At 50.2% G+C, this 14,792-nt stretch overlaps 1 protein-coding gene across 6 annotated transcripts in view; it reads left to right on the top strand.

Moving 5' to 3' along the window:
• PIK3CD (phosphatidylinositol-4,5-bisphosphate 3-kinase catalytic subunit delta) overlaps window positions 1-14,792 on the top strand; it is a 57,654-nt gene that overhangs the window by 25,757 nt on the left and 17,105 nt on the right. The window lies entirely within an intron of this gene.

Below are 14,792 nucleotides of genomic sequence, written 5' to 3'. Positions count from 1 at the left end.
GGATTTGACTTGCTTCAGTCGTGGTAGAGTTGGGCTGGCCTGTCCGGGGAGAGAAAAATGAAAACACTCTTCCGAAGGAAGTGTGTGGAATTGTGAGAACTCAGCATTGCTTCTCAAGGCGTCTTTAAGGTAGGGACATTTCTGTTTCTCAGAGAGTTGACAGTCACTCTGTCAGTAAGACAGTAGTCCTTGGAGCCTCTCGGATGTTTGCTGGGATATGAATGCAATGCTTTCATCGTGCAAATGAAGATACTGAGGCCAGAGATGGACACTGGCTGAGTATTAGCTGAACACACACCCCCCGCTTTGGGACCTGGGGCTAGCTGGGTATGGTTAGCTCCCAGATCGGTAGTCACAGTCCCTTCTGCTAAGCCCTGGGAGTGCATATGTATTCCCCGTCTGCAGAGCACATTCCTCCTTACCTGGTGCTTGAACAGCTACTGTCGTTTCTGATGGGAAGGTGCACAGGGTTACAGCATATGGTGTCATCCTTGGAAGATTCCCCCCCGGCCCCATGCCAGCCTCATTTTCTCTCTATCTTCATCAGTACTCTCCAGACTTCTTTGTTTAGTGTGGAGATCTTTAAAAAGATCAGAATACTGGGTCAGCTGGGAGGCTCAGTCGGTGAAGCGTCGGACCTCGGCTCAGGTCATGATCTCGCAGTTGGTGGGTTCGAGCCCCGCGTCAGGCTCTGTGCTGACGGCTGGGTGTCTCCCCGTCTCTCAGCCCATCCCCCGTTGGCACGCTTTCTCTCTTTCTCAAAAATAAATAAACCTTAAAAAAAAGATCAAAATATAAGCAGAATTTTGACCTATGAAGTAGATAAAAACAGAGCGCCCTGTGGTACAAGTAGAGACTGGCCTAGGATGTCCACTCAGCCCCCTATCCCACTTCTGCCACCCTCTGAAGGTCTTGGGGTTGCCTCTGTGGAACTCGCTGGAACGTGGTCAAAAACCACGGACTGCGTAAACCCTCCATTGGGGGATTCTCTTCTACACACCTGTTTACACCCCTGTTTTCAATAGCTTGATTCTTGTTTCAGAAGATGCCTTTTAATAACTGTTAACGCTCACGCTTTTTTATTAATTAAAAAATACCTGTTATCTGTTGAAAGTTTGCAAAAAAAAAAAAAAAAAATTAGCATAACTCTTTTATAACCCTGCCCTCCCCATGCCTCGGAGAACCATTGTCTCCTGGATGGAGTATCCTCCCGCAACCCCCCCCAGAAAGCCTTCTGTGTGCGTCTCTTTGGACACTTGATTTTTATGTATTGTTAAATATTATTGTGAACTTCCATGAAAACGTAACTGCCTGCGTGCATATGTTTATCCTGGCTCTGTTTCAAAAGCCCACTAAAATGAGATTAAAGGAATAAAAAAGGAATAAATCCTTAAGGAAACAGAGCAGGAGATAGGATTGAGGAGGAGGATGTGAGTAAACACTTTCAGAGACAGAAAGCAGGCCAGTGAAAGAGATGGAAGGCTTGGAATGTTGAATGTCCTGGGCTGTGGGGGGAGGAAGGCCCGTGGGTCCAAGGACCCACCAAAGGCCCAAGAGTGGGGCTACAGTGTTCCCGATGATGGGGTGCAGGGTGGGCTGGAAGAAGGAAGATTGACTGAAGGTGTCATAGCAACAGACCCCTCCCTCAGCCCACATGGCCAGGTGGCTCCCTCCTCCGCCCCAGCAGGAGACGCTCATTTCCCCCCAGGTCTGCTGAACTAGGGCAGCTGAGGCCTAGCCTGGGGTGGAAGGAGGCTGTGTGGAGAGCAGTTGGGGGCGGGGGATGGGGGGACAGGAGGAAGCACTGTCCTGAGAACAGGAAGATTCGGTGAAAGTCTGTGTACTGAACAGTGAGACCCTCTCCTGGCGAGCTCCCAGAACATGGCAGCCTAGTTTCTACTCTTCTCCAGCCAGGGCCTTGAAGAACTTCTCTCTGAAGAAACTGACCTCACAAGACAAAAGGACCCTCAAATACTGACTCCGTGGGAAAGCTAGCTTGCTATTTTGTCATTTCACAGCAACGCCTGCCAAGCGACTGGCCTTACCCGTGCACAAATAGCTTTTGGTGCCTCTCTCTTAAATTTGAATGGGCAGCTCTGGATTATCCCACATAGAATAAAGCCTCTAGCATGAAAGACAGAGACCGAAACAAACAGAAAAAAGGGAGTCAGAAGTCATTAAACATGGTGGTTTAAAAATAGGAATGCTCCGGGGCTCCTGGGTGGCTCAGTCCGTTGAGCATCTGACTTCAGCTCGGGTCATGATCTCACAGTCCGTGAGTTCGAGCCCCACGTCGGGCTCTGTGCTGACAGCTCGGAGCCTGGAGCCTGCTTCAGATTCTGTGTCTCCCTCTCTCTGACCCTCCCCAACTTGTGCTCTGTCTCAAAAATAAATTAAAAAAAATTAAAAAAAAAATTTTTTTAAAATAGGAAGGCTCCTAAAACAACAATAAGCTCTTGGATATAAAAGCTATAATAGTAGACATACCTGGCTGGCTCAGTCGGTAGAGCACGTGGCTCTTGATCTTGGGGTTGTGAGTTCAAGCCCCACGTTGGGTGTAGAGATTACTTAAAAATAGGGGCGCCTGGGTGGCGCAGTCGGTTAAGCGTCCGACTTCAGCCAGGTCACGATCTCGCGCTCCGTGAGTTCGAGCCCCGCGTCAGGCTCTGGGCTGATGGCTCGGAGCCTGGAGCCTGTTTCCGATTCTGTGTCTCCCTCTCTCTCTGCCCCTCCCCCGTTCATGCTCTGTCTCTCTCTGTCCCAAAAATAATAAATAAAAAAACGTTGAAAAAAAAATAAATAAATAAATAAAAAATAAAATATTTAGGGGCACCTGGGTCGCTCAGTCAGTTAAGCGTCCAACTTCGGCTCAGGTCATGATGTCACAGTTCGTGGGTTCGAGCCCCATCATCAGGCTCTATGCTGACAGCTCAGAGCCTGGAGCCTGCTGCAGATTCTGTGTCTCCCTCTCTCTCTGCCCCTCCCCTGCTCTCTCTCTGTTTCTCTCTCTCAAAAATAAATAAACATTCAAATAAAATGTTAAAAAACTATGAGAGTAGAAGCAAAATTTTCAATAGAATAGAGCTGGAGATTGAAAGATAGATCTCTAGAAAGTAGAACAAAAAGACTTGAGAGATGGGGAAACAGGAAAGAAAATGAAAGAAAACTGGAGGATCCATTCAGAATGCCCAATATCCAACTCATAGGACGTCAAGACAATGAAGGGAGAAAAATGAATAAGAGGAAGTTATCAAACTACAGGAAAAAATTCTAGAACTGAAGGAGCTTCTACATTTTTTTTTCAACGGTTTTTTTTTATTTATTTTTTATTTTTTTATTTTTTTATTTTTGGGACAGAGAGAGACAGAGCATGAACGGGGGAGGGGCAGAGAGAGAGGGAGACACAGAATCGGAAACAGGCTCCAGGCTCCGAGCCGTCAGCCCAGAGCCCGACGCGGGGCTCGAACTCACGGACCGCGAGATCGTGACCTGGCTGAAGTCGGACGCTTAACCGACTGTGCCACCCAGGCGCCCCAGGAGCTTCTACATTAAGAGTCTCGGAGTAGTACTCAACAATGAATAATAAACGACATACAAATAAAAGCAAAGTATGTACTACTGGGCATCATCATGAACTTTCGAAACTCCAGAGATAGAAATTACCAGAAGCCAACAAAAAGAGGCCACAGATAACAGAATGACACTGGACCTTGCAAAATCAACACCAGAAGCTACAAGACAATGGAGCAACTCTTTCACATTTCTAGGGAAGTTAATTCCCTGGCAAGAATTATGTAATTGTCATTCAAGCAAAATAATGGGATAAGGGCATTTTTTAAGATGAGAATTTTCCAAAAAAAAAAAAAAGCTCTCTGCGTGCACACGCACTTTCGTATCCCTATGCAAGGAGACTGCTGGAGATTATGCTCTACGAAAATAGAGTAAACTAAAAAAGAGGAACAAGTGATACAATGTGTGATTATCTCTTGTTCTCATTTGGCTCAGCTTCCAAATGGCTTTCTATGTTTCAGCTTTGAGTTTTGTGAGTACAGAGAAAAATACCTAACACCTACCACACCATGGGAACTGAAAAGGACTCATTTCCAAGCTTTCCCTGTAGCCAGCACCTGCGACCTAGACTTCACTGATAACCTGCACCTATGCGGTATTTTGAGAGAGGAGAGGGGTGAATCATGAGCTGTATCCATGGTTATGCTGGTGGCAGCAATGATGGGCTGCAAGGTCAAATTCTTGGCACAGAAGTGGCAGAGGTCCAAACTGGCATTCGGTACTCGGTAAATAGGCAATAGAGGCAGTTTTGCCATCAGGCATGCATCATGGAATCGAGTGTACTAAGTTTTCTTTCTTTTTTTTGCTCGACCTTTTGTTTTTCCTGGAGTTGGTAAGGACCTCGTGTTTTTATTTATGTTTTCCATGTACTAGTCACCAGTTGTTCCTCAAACTCTCCAAGAGAACTATGAAAATTCCTCGTAATGAAGCAAATAAGTCAGGTAATCTGTCAGCTCCTTTCCTGCTTAATCAGTGGGAGTTAGCCTCTTTCCTTGCAACCAAGAACTTTGACTGGTGGAGAGATTGGTGAAGAGAGTTCCCTAATAATGGTGAAGCAAAGTTCCAATGCTACCGCCGTGCAGCTCATCTAGAGAGCAGGCAGGCCAGTTTGGAGCAGGATGGCTGAGGACTGTAGGGGGACTGTCTCCAAGAAGAAAAAAAATGAAAATGATGGATTATCTGACATATTTACCACATTATGGAGTTTTATAGTTCTGTTGGAAAGTTTAGGGAAGAAATACAAATTTGGGTTTTTATAATGTTTATTTATTTTGAGAGAGAGTGTGTGCATGTGTGACTGGGGGAGGGGCAAAGAGAGAGAGAGAGAGAGAGAGAGAGAGAATCCCAAGCAGGCTGTGCACTGTCAGCACAGAGCCTGACTCAGGGCTCAATGTCATGAATGACAAACTCATGACCTGACCCCAAACCAAGAGTTGGACACTTAACTGACTGAGCCACCCAGGCGCCCCTAGTTTTGTTTCGTTTTAAGAGAGAGAGAGAGAGAGAGAGAGAGACGTGGGGAGTGAGGCAGAGGGGGGTGGAGAGAGAGACAGAGAAAGAGAGAGAATCCTAAGCAGGCTCCAAGCTCAGCATGGAGCCTGACGTGAGGCTGGATCCCATGACCCTGGGATCGTGACCAGAGCCAAAATCGGGAGTCAGACGTTCAACCGACTGAGCTACCCTGTGGTTTAGTTTTGAACAGTGTTTATGTGGTCATAATAATGTAAGCACTGAAGTTGATTAACCAAAAATTATCACACAGCTATGTTCAGAACATAGAGGAGAGGACACGTGCGTGTGTGCAAGAAAGCACAAACTCATCTTCTAAGGAAGAAGTTAGAAGTTGAAAAGCCCATCGCTTCTCGGCCTTTTGGCTAAGATCAAGTGTAAAAGTTGAAAACCCATATAAATCTATTAATCAGAAACACAGAGATAAATACTCAAAGAAGCAACCACGATCAGGGGTGATAGGTTTGGATGCTCAGGGCTGGGGGCTACTCCTTTTTTGCTGCAAACATTTTAGTTTTTGTTTTTGTTTTTTATTTTTTTAATGTTTATTTATTTTTGAGAGAGAAAGAGAGACAGAGCATGAGCGAGGGAAAGGCAGAGAGAGAGAGAGAGAGAGAGAGAGAGAGAGAAACAGAACCTGAAGCAGGCTCCAGGCTCTGAGCTGTCAGCACAGAGCGCGAAGTGGGGCTTGAACCCACAAACCGCAAGATCATGACCTGAGCCAAAGTCAGAGGCTTAATCCACCGAGCCACCCAGGCGCCCCACAAACGTTTTAGTTTTAATTAATTTTTAAAATCATGCTTGTATAACTTTCATAGATAATGAGCTTCTGGAATAATTATTATGATGTTCAAACCCACTCATATTATAGCTGTTTTCATTTTCGGCATGCTTTCTGAAATGTTTTGTCCACAAATAGGTGTTGCCATGGTAAATGGATGCGCATTTTTTGTTTCAGTGAACGTGGGGGATATTTGCAGTGCTGTGTAGCATACACAGGTGTCATCTTAGCGACTATATTTTCTCCGATTAAGTTAATTATGATAGTTTCCCTATTAGTTTTGGTTTTCCACTTTCACAAACAGTCCCACAAATGAATGTCTTTGTATATATCGCCTTGTTTGGCTTTTGACTTACTTCCTTAGGACGGTTCCCAAATTTCCCAAATTGCCAGATTTGAGACCATGGATCTTTCATTTGATTTTGGCGTGTAGTGGCAGGGGATTCCACTTGGGTGCAGGCCCGTGGCCTTGATGGGTGGGCCGTGAGCTGAACGTGATAAGAGACGGTTGGGATAGAATTTTTTTTGTAGGATAGTTGGTTCATTTTTCTGATGACAGCAGAAGAAGTCAGGAGTCTGTCTCTTGCTTGTTTGTAAATTTTTTAAGTTAATTTATTTATTTTGTGTGCGAGAGAGAGCAAGAGCCGGGGAAGGACAGAGAGAGAGGGAGAGAGAGAATCCCAAGCAGGCTCCGAGCTGTCCGTGCAGAGCCCTATACAGAGCTCGAACTCACGAGCCATGAGATCACGACCTGAGCTGAAATCAAGAGTCGGACACTTAACCAACTGAGCCACCCAAGCACCCCTCTCTATTTTTTTTTTTTTAATTTTTTTTTAACATTTATTTATTTTTGAGACTGAGAGAGACAGAACATGAACGGGGGAGGGGCAGAGAGAGAGGGAGACACAGAATCGGAAGCAGGCTCCAGGCTCTGAGCCATCAGCCCAGAGCCTGACGCGGGGCTCGAACTAACGGACTGCGAGATCGTGACCTGAGTCGAAGTCGGCCGCTTAACCAACTGAGCCACCCAGGTGCCCCAATATACCAGGTCTTCTTTATCCATTCATCCATTGATGGACATTTGGGCTCTTTCCATCCTTTGGCTATTGTTGATAGTGCTGCTATAAACATGGGGGTGCATGTGTCCCTTCGAAACAGCACCCCTGTATCCCTTGGATAAATGCCTCGTAGTGCAATTGCTGGGTCATAGGGTAGTTCTATTTTTAGTTTTTTGAGGAACCTCTATACTGTTTTCCAGAGTGGCTGCACCAGCTTGCATTCCCATCACCCCTCTCTTTTTTTTTTTTTTTTTTTTTTTTTTTTTCAACGGTTTTTATTTATTTTTGGGACAGAGAGAGACAGAGCATGAACGGGGGAGGGGCAGAGAGAGAGGGAGACACAGAATCGGAAACAGGCTCCAGGCTCCGAGCCATCAGCCCAGAGCCCGACGCGGGGCTCGAACTCACGGACCGCAAGATCGTGACCTGGCTGAAGTCGGACGCTTAACCGACTGCGCCACCCAGGCGCCCCACCCCTCTCTTTTTTTAATAGAACAGAATTTCCAGAGGACTTTGCTTCTCAGTCTTCAATGTCGGTTTGGTCTTCCTCCATTGGGGATTTTTTTTTTCAGTTTTAAATATCCAAATTAAAAGTAACCGTTCTAATTTTTTAAAGTTTATTTATTTTGGTAGAAAGAGAGCATATGTGGGAGGGGCAGAGAGAGAGAGGATGCCAAGCAGGCTCCGCACTGTCAGCACACAGCCCAACGTGGGGCTTTAACTCACGAACTGCGAGATCATGAGCCGAAGTCAAGAGTCGGATGCTCAACAAACTGAGCCACTCAGGTGCCCCAAAAGTTACTGTTCTATTACATCATATGGCTTCAAGGGAGACACATTTAAAATGGGAGAGAGTAAAAAGAAGAAGAAAACAAAGAAGGAACTGAGGGAGGCAGAAGCGGATAGACAAGGAGGCAAGTTCCTGTCCTCGGCTTATCTGCCAAGCAGACGTGGGTAAGCCTTTTGCACGATTTCACGTAACTTATCACATCCATCTCGGCCTTCACCCCTCCCATCCCGTTTTCTCCTGTGACAGGGGCTCACGGTATCAGACAACCCTCCAGACAAGCCCTTCCTTCCTAGTCTTGGGCATGGTTCTGGGGATGTCTGACTTGGCTGGCCTCCGGCTTCTGGAGACTTCCCTCCCATCCCTTCTTTGGATACATGTTCCTCCTCCAACTGCCCACCACTGGACAGTGGCTTCACAATAGAGGGCAGAGGACAGCAGAGGCACCGCCCGCGTGGCAAAGGCCTCCCGTTTGCTGTGGCTGACGTCCCTTTCCTGGGGTGCGGAGACCCTTTCTGCCCTCAAGACTGTGGTGGCCTCTGGGGGTGGAGGATGCCTGCTGGTCTGGGGCCTCCCAGGGAGACACATTGAAGTGGTTTTCCCAAAAGATTCTGTATTTTGGGAGATCTGCACATCTGTCCTAAAACTGCACCTGTTGGGGGATGCTGGGCCACTCAGCTTTCCTTCTGGTCTATAGCTTCCGTTCTCTCTCAAGAAGATTCTTTTTTTTTTCCAACGGTTTTTATTTATTTTTGGGACAGAGAGAGACAGAGCATGAACGGGGAAGGGGCAGAGAGAGAGGGAGACACACAGAATTGGAAACAGGCTCCAAGCTCCGAGCCATCAGCCCAGAGCCTGACGCGGGGCTCGAACTCACAGACCGCGAGATCGTGACCTGGCTGAAGTCGGACGCTTAACCGACTGCGCCACCCAGGCGCCCCTCAAGAAGATTCTTAAGGACAGGAAATTTCAAGGCTGGGTTTCTGGGATGCCTGTTCCTCGGTTGTTAAGGGCAGAGGCTCGTGGTGGTTTGTGGCAGGTAGGGCCCAGGCTTTCCCTCGCGAGTCTAGCCCCGCCAGCTCTTGCCTGGGGCCCTGGCCTAATTGCTTTCCCACCTCCATTCTTGGCTCCCTCCCTTCCATTTTCCTCACGGCAGCCAAAGCAATTTTTGTAAAGCATAACATCAGGCCATATCAATCTCCTGCCTGAAACCCGCTGGTGGCTTCCCACTGCGGTGATAAGAAAACCTGGCTCCTCACGGTGGCCACAAGGCGCTGCAGGCCTCCCTGCCTCTCCAGTCATCTCCCCTCCTGGTCCTGGCCTCCAGTTGCCTGGCCTCCTGCCTCAGGGCCTTTGCACTTCCTGTTCCAGCTGCCTCAACCCTACGTCCTGGATCTCTGCCTGATCTTTCTCATCATGTGGGCCTCAGTTCTGACATGATCTCATTCGAGCACCCTTCCCTGACCCGCCACCCAGAGGAGACCCCCCCCCCCACAAGCCCCTTTTATTACCTTCCACCTCTTCTCTGAAATCATCTTGTTATTCATTTTTCTTTTTATTTCCTCATTCATTTTTGTTTTCTCCTGTTAAACTAAAAACTCTGTAAGATCAGGGACGGTGCCCGTCCCGTTCATTCCCTGATGGGCACAGTCCCTGATGCTCAAAGACATATTTGCTGAATGAATGAATAAACAGGACCCGCAGCCTGCACGCCCCTGGGCTGAAAAGGTCCCCCCGCGTTCTTCTTCCCGAGGGTCCCCAGGAAGATGTGGTTATTGCATCATCTCTGGGCTTTCCCTGGCTGCCAGAGCAGCAGGTGGATTCTAGAAAGCTCTTTTAAGACAAACACCCAGGAGCTCCACTGGGAAGCGGGGCCTCTGGGTAAAGCCCCTTTGGAGTTTGCCTCTGAAGTGTCCTCTCTCCACATAAGTTAGGCAGCGGGAGAAACAGCCATTTCATTCTCCACGGCAGAGAGTCTGGGAGCCAGAACACTTATTAGAAGGACTATTTAGAGGCCGAAAAGTACCTGAAAATAAGCCCGGGTCAGGAGCCACAACCAGACTCTGCTCTGTTCAGCTTGATGCAGAAGGCCGGCCCCTGTGGCTCCCTGTCCCTTGTCAGGGTGACAGCTGGTCTCCTTACCTCCCAGCCGGGGTTGATGGTAGACATCAGACAATGTGTGTAACCACCTTCTAGACGTTTCTGAGATGCCTCTTGAGCTCTTTGGCTTGTAACCTTCCTAGAGTTAAATGTTTTGTCCCAGAGTTAAAAGAAAGGAGCACCTCTCTCTCCGGACAGAATCCTAGCAATGACCCCGGGGGACCCTTAGACACTCACTCTAGCGTAGCATGCGAGGGAAGGTATGCGGCGGGTCTTGGCCCAGGCGGCCTCAGGGAGGAGGGCGTCTATTTCTCGGATAAAGCAGGATACAACTTCCCTTCTCCCTGCGGCTGGTCCCCGGCCCAGAGCCTGCTGAGAGTGACTCATGTGTTCCCTGGGGAAGCAGCTCCCGGGGGCATGTGACACGGGCACCAAAAAGCCTGGCTTTACATTGACCAGGGCTGGGCAGCGCCACCTGTTCTGAGCGGCGGGCACGTTTGCCACGACTGCCGGAAAGACACGGAGCCCTGCCACACCCGGGAGGCACAGGGCGGCTCACAGCCGTAACTAACATGCAATTTCAAACATGCAACTCCAAAGGAAAGGAGCGGGAGTCCAGGGCTCGGCCCGAGCCACCGGCCAGCAGGTCTGCTGGCCCGGGGCGGGGGGGGGGGGGGGGGGGGGGGGGCGGGGAGTGGGGCTGGGGGGGGGCCCTGGAGGGGGGGGCTAGGAGGTGGGCCGCCACCCCGTTCCGTCTGGAGGAAGCACCATGACCCTGGCGTACTGCCTCCCCCGCTCGCCCTCCTCTCTTAGAAATAAGTGGGGGCCCTCGTAGCACGCCCTGCTGCGGGCTGGGAAGGACGGTGGCGCTTTTATGCAATCTTGGGGCAAACTCCCTTGGTGTCCGCTCAGGACGCAGAAGGTCAGACCCCTCAGACCTTCGCAGCGGGAGAGACGGCTTCAACCTTGGGCCGCGGAGGGTGCGTCTAGCTGGGCACGTCTCAGAACCGCCGGTGGGGGGGATGGTGCGCTGCCGTGGCTGAGACCCTCCGCCTTCCACAGCTGTTCTGGGCACTGTGCTGGCCGGAAGCGGGAAGGTGAAAGGGACTGAGCGACCTGTTGGACGTTTTTCTTTGATCTTTTATTAACGAGTCAGATGTGCACCGAGAAGTCGGCCACAAGAGTCTGGCCGACTGATTACTCACGGCTCATCTTTGGTGGAAGCCACTCCAGTGCCTTGAAGGCGGGCTCGGCCCTCTCCTACCCCCTGTCTCCCGGCCATCTCATACGCCTCAGGGTGTAGCCCGCTGACCCCAAATTATGCCTTGAGAGCCCCAAAGACCTCTCCCCTAAGCTCCACACCGGGGAGTGCTCCTTGGCTGTCTCCTTGGGGGTTTTCACCGCCAAGAGTCCATATGTCTGAAATGGACATCTCGCCGTTTCATTGCCCCCAAATCTGTTTCTCCCCCACGCTTGCCCGTCCAGTGTATTTCCACCACCCCTCCAGTGTCCCAAGCCCGCACCTGGCTGTCATCCTTGCTCCTTCCCCCGCGACCCCCATCTCATCGGCCCGAGCTCCTACATAGATCTCGAGGGGCACCCGGGGGGCTCAGTCAGTTGAGCGTCTGCCTCTTGATTTCAGCTCGGGTCATGATCTCATGGTTCGTGGGTTCGAGCCCCACACTGGGGTCTGTGCCGATAGTGTGGAGCCTGCTTGGGATTCTCTCTCTCCTTCTCTCTCTGCCCCTCCCCTGCTCATTTTCTCTCTCTCTCTCTCTCTCTCCAAATAAATTAACTTTCAACAATAGTTGAAAAAATAGATCTTGATGCCCTGCCTTTCTCATCACCGGGGGCACGAACCTCCCTACCTCCCCGTGCGCACACTTGCTTCTTTCCAGTTCTTTCACCCTGGGGCTGAGGCATCATTTTGGATGCGAATTGGATCCCCTGGCTCCTTTGCTAAGACCGCCCATCACTCTTTGCGTGACACCCAGGCATCTCCCCTGTAAGGGCTCCACAGGACTTGGTCCCTCCTGACCTCTTCAGCCTGTCTTATCCCATGGCCTCCCCTCCCTGCCCCACTCATGTGCTCCAGTGGCAGTGGCCTGCCTCCCATCCTCCCTGGACGCAGTCTGGTTCTCTGCCCTGGGGTCCTCTCCTCGGAGGGGCTTTTCCTGGCCTCCCTACAGAGTTCTCCGTCGCATCGCCGTTTGGAGCGCTGCCTTCACTGTGTTGGTATAGCGTGTGGTCATTCTTCCTACCTGCGATGTGCTTGGGTATTAACGTCTCCCCAGCTGGAGTGTAAGCTTCTCCACCACCATCTTCCAGCACCTCGCACGACTCCTGGAACTTAGTAAATGCTCCTTGAGACTCATAACATCTCAGACTGAGCCATAGGTACAAAATAGCAAATCCAGTAGTCCACGAGTGCCAGGCATCTCCATGAGATGAAGCGACCAACGGTAACTGAGAACTCCTGCATTCAGATCCAGGAAATTAGCCGGGAGAACCCGGCTTACTGTGGGAAGTATCTAGAACTTCCTGTGGGAAGTATCATTGGCAGCCAATGAGCTCAGTGATATGACCGCCGAAGGACTTTCTCGGGGGGAAGGGCTGAGGGGCTCTTAGACTAAACAATGGGAGTCTGGTACCCAGAAAATTCTTCGGCAGTTGGCCCGTCAGGCCCCACCCGCAGCATCTTGTTTTCTCAGAGTACCAAAGTTCGGCAAGAGTCTAAAAACTGTGTCATAGGGAGAACAGTCAGAGGTCCCGAGGCCACCATCCAGCAGCAATAGCCATCAGATGACAACCCTGTGTGCCTCTAGATGGCACTACAAAGACCAGGGTTGGCTCTTAGAGGCAGGCCAGTTTCCAAGGAAAGAACTTGCTAAACACCAGACACTTCCTAAAATGGAACACGCAGCTGCAAGTGACAAAAAAAAAGAGAAAGAAACACAAAAACAAAAAACTCAAGCTGCTCTAAGTTAAAAACAAAAACAAAAACAAAAAAAGCAGGTAGGGGGCAGGGGGAGTTTTTGGCTGCGAGAACTGAAAAGTCCAGGGATGGAGTCTGGCTTCAGGCATGTCTCCATCCAGGAACCCAAGGACGCCTTCAGGACCTACTTGTACTCTCTCTTCACGCCGAGCTCTGCTCTCCTCCACGGCCGTCTTTTCTCAGACCGCCCCCACCAAGGGCAGCGAGAGGTGGTCACCAGCAGCCCTAGATGGATATTCTTTCCTGCTACCCCAGGTGGAAATACCCAAAGAAGTCCAGCGTCGAAACCCACTGGGCTGACTTGACATTCACGTGCTCATCCTGGAATCACTGTAGACAGTGATTGGCTGGGCCTGAGCCCCCTTCCTGGTTCCAGTCCAACCCCTGTGGCCAGGTGGGTCTCAGGCCACGGGAGCGGCCAGGAATGAAGTTAAGCCATCTGAACCACTGGGACTGGGGGTGTGTGGGGTTTGTGAAAGTCCCCAGCTCCCAGGTGAAGAAACTGAAAACTGCCAGTACCCAGAAAAGCCCCTCGTACCCCTCTCTCCTGGGGCACCTGCCCTCCTTCTGGGGGTAACCCCTGTCTCTTCTTCTGCCAACGTAGATTAGTTCTGCCTGTGTTTGTTCTCCGTGGAGTTGGAACCATGAGCACATATTCTTTCGTGCCTGACTTCTTTTGTTCAGCTTTATGTTTATGAGATTCACTGATACTGTTGTGTGTATTTGTAGACCGTGCATTCTCATTGCTCTGGAACATGCCGTTGGGAGAAGATACCGTAATTTATTTTTCCATTATGCTGCTGATACGCACTTGGGAACGTTCCAGTTTGGGGCCATTACAAAGAGCAATGCTGTAGACACTTCTTGTTCGTGTCTCTTGGTGCGCGTGTACTCGTGTTTCTGGCGAGCGAACACCTACGGTGCAATTAATTGCTGGCTCACAAGGCACACGGGTGCTCAGCCTTAGTAGACACTGCCAAGAGTAGAGACTTCGCCAAAGTGGTTGTACCAACTTGCGTTCTTGGAGCAGCGCGAAAGCCCCTGGATTAGTCGGTATCTTTGTCGCGTACGTTTGCAGAGAGAGGAGTCAGCTTCATAGACAGTTCGGGCTTGTTAGCAGCTGCATCTGGGTCCTGGGCCCACAAAGAGAGGGAGGATTCCTGCTGCCTCCTGTCCCACCTCTGGCATTTGATTATGCCCCGCCCGCACCCTCCTGTTCTTCCTTTCTTAGGGATGGGCTTTTTAAGGGCGAGTTTTCCCTTGCATCCCGCACGGGTGAGTGTAGTTGAAGCCTTCATTTCCGTAGCGCTAAGGGGCAGAGGAGCAGGGGCGCCTTGGTCTCCGAGCACCCTCCCTTTGGCTGGAGTCCCGAGGAGCTCAGGCCACATGTGCTCATCTTGACCTCAGGATCGAGTGGCCACCGGTTCCCCTGGCTTCCTGAGTGTGGCCACAGGACATTTAGCATTGTTAAGTGGATTCTCCAGGATTTTTGACTGTCCCCCACGTTTTGAATCAAAAAGAAAGCCTTTGGCCTGGTCATTCTCAGAAAGAGGAACCCAAGTAGGATGTGGTTTTACAATCAGAGGAAGTGGATCCCAGCAGTGGTTACAGGGTGATGTGCCCACGTGCTGCAGCTCCGAGCAGATTCAGCACCAGCCGTTCTGGGAGGGGGGAGTCCTGGGCCCAAATGGCAGAGCCCAAAAGAATCTCTCTCTTAAACTAAATTCCTTTCAATTATTTTTTTGAATGTTTATTTATTTTTGAGCGAGAGCGACAGAGCACGAACAGGGGAGGGGCAGAGAGAGAGGGAGACACAGAATCCGAAGCAGGCTCCAGGCTCCGAGCTGTCTGCACGGAGCCTGACGCGGGGCTCGAACCCACAAACCGCGAGATCATGACCCGAGCCGAAGTCGGACGCTTAACTGACTGAGCCACCCAGAAACCCCATTTTTCAATTATTTTTAAAAGTCATCGAAATCTAGGAGGATGTGA

This window comes from Neofelis nebulosa, chromosome 2 (genome assembly GCF_028018385.1).
Source record: "Neofelis nebulosa isolate mNeoNeb1 chromosome 2, mNeoNeb1.pri, whole genome shotgun sequence".
In the NCBI taxonomy this organism is placed as follows: Eukaryota; Metazoa; Chordata; class Mammalia; order Carnivora; family Felidae; genus Neofelis; species Neofelis nebulosa.
Note: the sequence above shows the minus strand (reverse complement) of the source record. Positions and strands in the feature narration are given on the sequence as shown.